This window comes from Monodelphis domestica, chromosome 2 (genome assembly GCF_027887165.1).
Source record: "Monodelphis domestica isolate mMonDom1 chromosome 2, mMonDom1.pri, whole genome shotgun sequence".
NCBI classification, from domain to species: Eukaryota; Metazoa; Chordata; class Mammalia; order Didelphimorphia; family Didelphidae; genus Monodelphis; species Monodelphis domestica.
In genome coordinates this window covers 409,116,584-409,124,936 of record NC_077228.1, presented here as the reverse complement: position 1 = coordinate 409,124,936, position 8,353 = coordinate 409,116,584, and the positions used below count along the sequence as shown (strand labels likewise).

General features: G+C 37.8%; 1 long non-coding RNA gene across 1 annotated transcript; it reads right to left on the bottom strand.

The window, feature by feature from the left end:
• Positions 1-321: 321 nt before the first annotated feature.
• Positions 322-5,956, bottom strand: LOC130457014 (uncharacterized). The gene is made up of 2 exons (XR_008915947.1): positions 3,615-5,956; positions 322-589 (listed from the first exon to the last, which is right to left on the bottom strand). It is a non-coding gene; the product is annotated as an uncharacterized LOC130457014 (long non-coding RNA).
• Between the last annotated feature and the right edge of the window lie 2,397 nt (positions 5,957-8,353).

Below are 8,353 nucleotides of genomic sequence, written 5' to 3'. Positions count from 1 at the left end.
TAAAAACAAAAGTCACAGAGCAGTCAAAGTAGCTTGGAAACATAGTGATTAGTATGGAAAAAATCATTTGGGCTAATCTCTCCTGGGTAATGGGAGGGAGGACATTTAATAATAGCTGTGAGAATGTTCATAGCCTCTTGCAGAGTAATGTTTAAGATCTGAGTTGAAATACTGCCTTGGGAACCCTAACCTCATGGTCCTTAAATTTTCTGTGCCTTACTTTTCTCAGCTGTAAAATGGACTTGGCTTGGTTCCCGATCTCTAAGGTCCCCTTCCAACTTTAAGCCTATGTCACTAGAGTTAGAACAGATAAGCTCTAAATTTTTTCTTCTCTCCATATTTTTTTATTTTATCCTTGTTCCATCTCTCGTCTTAGTTTCATTGCACATAGAACTTATTATTTGACAACATTTTACATTTAAAGACTTTTTCATTCTACTTCATTCAGTACACTCTTCTTCAGGATTAATCAAGCCATTTCTCTTTGAACTTCTTGCTGCACAGGTAATCATCTAAACCCGTGTCCATGCATTTGTGTGATAATGCTTTTCTCTACAGCCTTCCAGTATTCTTCCTTGGTAAAAAAGACCTGCAAGTCAATAAGCACTGGATCAATGTTAACTATAAAGGGAAGATAATTTATGAATTACAAACTCTTATAGAACAGATGGTGTCAATTCTGCTCAGGTCCCAAACTATAATCTATGTTCTTTATTACTATTTGTGGGACCCATTATTATCTTTCATTATACTGCACTACTAACTCCTATTTAGATATTCTTTCCCTTTTCTCCACTGAAATTCCCTTCATCTAGTGAATCCCCACCAGTTCCTTTATTCAAGCCTGTCCTGGATATGGATGTGATTGGAGGATCAAATTAAAAAAATACAAGAGAATATACACTTTGATAGGTCAAAACAATCTGAATAGAGTGATAAGCTATACTAAAATAATTACTTCCTGTTGTTTTGGGGCAATGCAAAAATGGAGAAAGCAATGAGATCTAATAACTGAAACATAGTTCAAAAAGTTAACTGCCAATGGTTTTACAAGGTCTGATCTATCACACTTCCCCATACCCATTCAGTAAATTTTAGTGACTCCCAATCACCTCCAGAATCAAATATAAGATCTCGTATTTGGCTTTCAAAGTCCTTCATAGGTGTCTACTAGATAGCTCAGTGGATTAAGGGCCAGGTCTAGAGATGAGTTCAAGTCTGACCTCAGACCCTGCCCAGCTGTGTGACCCCCATTGCCTAGCCTTTATTGCTCTTCTTCCTTGGAACCAATATGCAGTATTGATTCTAGGAGTGAAGGCAAGGGTTTTTTTAAAGCCCTTCATAACTTTTGCTCCTTCCTACCTTTCCAGTCTTCTTGCACCTTATTGCCTTCCATGTTCTTTATGACAGTGACATGAGCCTCCTTTCTGTTACTCATACCTGACCCTCCATATCCTGACTGTATTTTCACCGACTATCCCCATGCTTGGAATTTTTCTCTTCCTCACCTCTTCCCATTTCCTTTCTTGATTTCCTTCCAAGTCCTAGCTAAATGCCTACCTTCTGCAAGAAGACGTTTCCATTCCTCAGTAATCTTAGACAAGTGTCTAATCTCAGAGATTACTCCCAGTTTATCACATCACATATATATATATGTAATTTTGTACATAGTTGTTTGTATGTTGTCTCCCAATAGACTGAGCTACTTGAGAGCAGGTAACTAATCTTGCCTCTCTTTTTATCCCCCCAGTGCTGAGCACAGTACTTAGCACTAGTAAGCATTTAATAAATGTTTTTTGAATCTCCAACAGAGAGATTAACAAATGATGACTATAGCAAAACGTATTTGGGGTTGCCCTGGCAACATAAAAAACTAGATACCATATGTAGGCCATGGGCAACAGATGAATACTGGAACCTGTCTTATATTTTCGGAAGGGAACAACTGGAATGTGTTCGGAGAAGACTGGCCAGGTCGGAAGGAAACTTAAAACTGTGACATAAAGGTCAGAGTGAAAGAGAAACTTTGGGTGGATGTGATCACTGCCTTCAAATGGCCAAAGGATTGTCATATGGCAGAGAGATTAGATTCATTCTGCTTAGGCCCAAAATAGAAATTAGAAGGAAATAGACGATCAACTAATAGTTGAGGAAACTACCTAAAAACTAGAGACATCCAGAAAATGTGGGGGCTAACTCTCAAGGCTGGATGACTACTTGTTAGAGAAGCCATTGAAGAGATTCATGTTTCAGGTAAGAATTGGACTGGATAATGTCTAAGGCCCCTTGTGTTCCAGTGAATGACAGAGCTTGTTGATGTACAAAAAATAATATTTGAAGGTTAGTAGAATAAGTTGAATCCTTCTTCCATACCAGTTTCCTTCTTAGAACCATAGCATCATTATTTGTAACTGAAAGAAAAGCAGGCTAAGATTGCATTTAAAAAACAAACTCTTGCCTTCTCTCTTAGAACTGATACTAAATATAATTACAAGGCAGAAGAGTGATAAGGACTAGCTAAATAGTGTTAAGTGACTTGCCCAGAATCACACAGCTGGGAAGTTTATGAGGCCAGACTTAAACACTGAACCTCCCATTTCCAGATCTGGCTCTCTATCCACTAAGACACCTAGCTTCCCTAATCTCATTATTTTTTGACAGCTACAGTATACTGTTGACTCATATTGAATCACAAACTCCAACTTGATGATCCATTAAACCCAAATAAATCCTAAATATTGTTTTAGACTGACTATACTCCCCTTATCCTATCTTTGGGAAGATGTTTTATTTTTTTAATTTAAGAGCATAACTTCACATTTATCTGAAAGTTTAAAGAATCTGTTATTTACTCAATAAAAGTTCTAAAGATCTTTTTGGCATACCAAGAATGAAAATAACTTGGCTAAGGCAATCACTGTTCACTGGTGACCAAGATAAGTTTTAAACTCATTGTCATCAAGCTTTTCTCACTCCAAGAACTCTTAAAGAAAAACCCTCTCTAAATTTTCTCTTAAACTTCATATTTATGTCCAATAATTTAATGTTATTATATTTAATCAGGCCTTCCAGGCTGTGGAAATTTTTTTGGATCTTAACTCTCTTATTCAGTATGTTTACTATCCTTACTAGATTTGTGACATCTTCAAACCTGATAAGCAGATCATCTATGTCTTTATTCAAGTCAATGCTAAAACTTTTAAAAGTCAGAAAAAAATATACATCCATGAGAGATTTACTTTCAAGTTCTTAATGAACCACAAATGACTAAACCCTTTATCAGGTCTAAATACTCTACCAGTTCAAAATCTAGATCAATTTGTCCAATTCTAACCTCTCTCCTAAATTCGTGTCTCTCATCTCCAACTGACCCTTGGGCATTTCAAAATGGATGTCCCACAAATGACCAGACTATCTGTATGTCCAGACAGTCTCATAAACTAAACAAGTCCAAAAGCAAATCTGTCACACCCACCCCCCCAAAACCTTCCCTTCTTCTGAACTTCCTTAGTACTGTTACATCCAGGCTCTCAACCTAAGTGCCATCCTTGATTTTTTACTCTTTCTTACCCCCCCCCTATGACTAATCTTATGTCAAGTCCTCCAGATTTTACCTTCATAACATTTCTCATCTCTTCCTGCTTTTCTCCACTGACACAGCTACCACTACCTTAGTATAGAACTTCATCACTATTAGAAAAGAAACAAACCCACAAACCCTTACCTTCTGTTCTAGAATCAATACCAAGTGTCAGTTCCGAGGCAGGAGAATGATAAGGGCTGGGTATTTGGTAACCATGAACCCCCACTATTCAACAATCTCTGATGGCTCCCTAATATCTCCAGGATCAAGTATAAAATCCTCTGTTTGACTTTCAAAACCAATCATAATCTGCCTTCCTCAATTCCAGTGTTCTTACACCTTAGTGTCCTCCATATACCCTGTGTTTCAGCTACAATGATCTCCTTGCTGTTCCTTACCCATAATCCTCTATCTCTCATCTTTATGAATTTTCAGTGGGTGTTCCCCATGGCTTGAATTATCTTCTTCTTCATCTCCACAATCTTGTTACTCTAGCTTTCTTCAATTTTTAACTTCTTCAAGAAGACTATTCGAGTCTCTAATATTAGAGCCTTACCTCTGAGACTCTCCTCAGTGGATCCTGTAGATATCTTGTTGGTACATGGTTGTTTGCATATTGTCTTCCACATTGAACTTTGAGTTTCTCCAAAACAGAGAATGTTTTTTTGTTTTGTTTTGGCTCCCTTGTGCTTAACTTAGTGCCTGGAACATAGCTGGTGCTTAATAAAAGCTTGTAGATTGACCATTGTACCTACTCCATATCTCTTTCCTATCCCAAGAATAACATTGGTGTCCAATACTTTGCTAAAATTCCAGGTAAATTATAGCTACAGAATTCTTTTCATCTGGAATAAGATTAATTTTTCATGACTTATTCTTGATGAAGCCATATTTACTCTTCTTGATCACTATTTCCCTTTTGAGTTCACTGATCATCCTTTATATTTTACCTTCTAGAATTTTGTTTTGACTTGAAGTCAATCTCCATGCTACCATCAAGCATTGAAAAGATTCTAGAGAAAAAACAGATTATAGAAAACATGCATCAAAGTTAAATTGTTTAATTTGAAACTTCAAAATGTTTGGCAGAAGCTAGTAAATGAATAATAAGATAATAAACAGCTTAGCATCTGTGCTGCTAATTAATAAACTGAAGAAAAAAATACCACCTCATATACAAAATAGCAATAACAATGACTCTCTGTTAACTCCTTTGTCCTTTCCTTGTTACAGTTGTACTGATGACATCTTTTAAATATAGTCTCCTGTCTGTTATTCTTTCTGGCTTTCTCTGATCCAGTGGGAGCAGCATTCTTTTTTGACCACTTGAGGAAGACAAAAAAATCTTTGCTCCCTTTTGTTCATCTTCTGACAGGATTTTGACAGCAGTGTCATTTATTCCCAGATACACAGGCTTCCCTTCAACCTAATTAAGGTTTCATTAACTTAACCAGGCTAAATATATTTCCTTTCCCTTGGAATCAATCTCCAGTTCAGTATTGCTATCCTCTGTCTGACCTTGCTTTGTTTTTCTCCCCAACTTTGTGCAGCTGTCTTCTCCCTCAACAGCCCCGGCGAGAATAACCTGTTTCTGATAGCTGATGGAGACGGATTCTAACCCACTGTCTTCCCTAAAGGGCTATGCATCTCTTTCTCATTACACACTGAACAGATGGCACTCTATCACCTATATACAACAAACATTAATTTAAACATAGTCAATAATAGATTTGCAAAAGAGCAATTTCTTCATAGGCATCTTATTCTTCTGCTTCTACTACTTACTTTGTGACATTGGACAGGTTACTTAAACAAACTCCATTTGCCTCTGTTTCCCCATATGTAAAATGAATAGATCAGTTTAGAAGTCCCTTCCAGATCTAAATGCCATGAGCCTATCATCTCTTTCTGTTATACTCCTTGATTTCTTTTCTTTAGAACTGAAAAAGACCTTTTGTGATCATTCAGATACATCCTATCTTTCCACAGATAGAGAAACTAAAGGCTAGAGAAGCTAAATCACTTGTCAAAAGTCACACAACTAAAGAGATGAAGATCAAGAATCACTCACTTGAATGGAGAGGCACTTCCAGGGAACAGAGTGGACAAACTTTGGGGAAGATGAATAGAGAGACAAAATGGTGATCAATGTGAAGCTGACCCATCTCTTATTTTCCTGGGAAAAGTCACATATTTTCTGGGTGTGGGGCAAGTCTAGGGAATGTAAGAAGAGCCAAACTGGCATTGACAGTGGCTGTGCCTGGAGTCAGGAAGAGCTGAGTTTAAATTCTGCCTCGGGTTTTTATTGTGACCCTGGGCAAGTCACTAACCCTCTGTTTGCGTCAGTTTGCTCAGTTGTCAAGTAAAGATACCTCACAAGATTGTTGTGAAGATCATATAAGCTAATATTTAATTATTTAAAATAGCACTTAGTTTAGTGCCTGGCATACAGTAGGCACTAAATACATATTTATTCCCTTCTCCTGGAAGAAGGGAAAAGCACCAGATTAAAATTGCTGTTGTACCTACTAAAGCCACATTAGTCTTGATAAAGACTAAGATCAGCTGTAACACTCTGAGTTCCCAAGTTCACCCCAACTATTTGGACTCTGAACCCCTAGGACATTTTGCGATGAGTAGAAAGGTCTAGTAAAACTTCCTACTAATTCTCTGGAGAACCAGGATAAAGAACTAAACTCACGGCTTTGGGCTTCTCTACCAATGAAGGGGGGTTAATGGGTGACCCATTTGGGAAGGATTTATAAAGCAGTTGTATATCAAAGTGTACAATATATCTTGATATATTTGGTTTTCAAAAAATTAATAAGCATGAACTACATATTTACTATTTGTCAGGCACCATTTTGAGCATTGGGGATTCAGAGAAAGGCAAAAACAGCCCCTGCCCTCGAGGAGCTTACATTTGTATCAAGAGAAAACATGTGAACAGCCATATAGTACATATACTACACACACAGATGGAAGGTAATGTCAGAGGAAAGGCACTAGCAGAGGCAGACTAGAGTGGAGAGAACCTTAAGGCAGGAAGAACAACCAGAAGGCCATTGCAGAAGTTCAGAAGTCTGCTGATGATGGCAGTTTGAAAGAGTAGACAGAGATGAGAGATGTTTAGAAGGTAGAATTGACAGAACTTGAAAACAGATTGAATCTGGGGGAGGTGATGGTGAGAGAGTGAGTCATGAATGACATCAAGGTTTCAAACCTGAGTGACAGGGATGATGGTGGTTACCTGGACAGTAATGGGGAAATTCAGAAGAAGGGTTTGGGGCAAAACATAGAATTCAGTTTGGAACATTTTGATTTTAGGATGTCTATGGGCCATCCAGTTTGAGATGTCCAAGAGAATTGGCAATCCAAGATTAGGTGTCAAGAGGGAGGCTAAGGGTGGATAAATAGATGTGAGAATCCATCACAATGAGAAGATAATTGAATCTACAGGAGTTGATATTATTATTGAGGAGCAGTAGCCTATAGAGTGCAGCAGGAATGGAAAAGGTATTGGGGTGGGAATAAGGGGAGAGCTGGACAGCAGGCTTTACAAGCCAAGAACCTGATTGGGTCAATCCATATCAGCTTCTTAGACTCTGCAAAAGCAATCAATCAATAAGCATTTATTAAGTACCTACTTAGAGTCAGACAGTTGAAACGACTGAACAACAGCATGTCAGGTGCTGTGCTGCCAAAAATCTTGGTCATCAACTATGAGGGCAGCGCCAAAGAGAAGAGTCATAGCAGCTGCCACAGAGCCTGGGGAGGACCCTCGAAGTTGGGCCTGCTACCCCAGAGTTTGATGTTTCAGTGATGGATGCTTGCTGGAAAGTCTGGACTCTGGTCCTGGTTAGTGAAGAGGCTCAGCCATCCTCCACAGTAATTTGCCATCTCCCAGCTAGATAGAACAGCATTTTGTGTGATTTCTATTTTCATCTTCTGTTTCTTTTTTCCTTCTCTCACTTTCTTTCTTCCCTGCTCTGATTTTTAATTCCCAGTTTCTATTGCTCTACAGAACTAACTAACCATGCCATTGCTTTTATCCCCTCTTCTTAAGGGAAATGAGGCTGTAATGAGAGAGCAAGTCCACACTAATTAACATTCCACAACAAAAGAATTCCATTAAAAATGCAGAAAAGCCAGAAGAAAGGGTAAATCTGGCTGAGAGGACTGAATCTAAACTCCCAAGGACAGAGACCAGCACTTCAAAAATACTTCCAATGTACTTAGGTGGCATTAACTAGCAAACCAATGGATCACATGATTGCAGAGTCAGCTTTTAGTTTATATTTAAGCCAACCAAGCAAATTCATACTGCTTTAATATTGAAAAAGATATTCACATGCATTCATTATCTCTCCTCACCTCCACCACTCAACTGAATATTAAAAAAAAAAAAAAACATCACAATGAAAACAGTCCAGCAAAGCAAATGGCCCAAGTTAGCTGTCCAAAAATTCATTTCTCATCCTAGATTTTTAACCTATCATCTCTAGGTAGAATATGGATAATCTGAGTTTAGTTATTGTGTTACTGCATCAGTCAGAGTTTTAAAGTCTTTCAAACATATTGCTTTAATCCCAATCAAGATTAAAAGTAAATTGCACAATTTTCTAGATTACAATACTTCACCAATTTTTCACTGTGATGCCTTGTCCTAACAAGAAGACCTTCTTGGTTTTTTTTAAAAAAAGAAAAAATAAATAAAACTATTACCTTCTCTTTTAGAATGGATACTAAGGATCCATTCTAAGGCAGAAG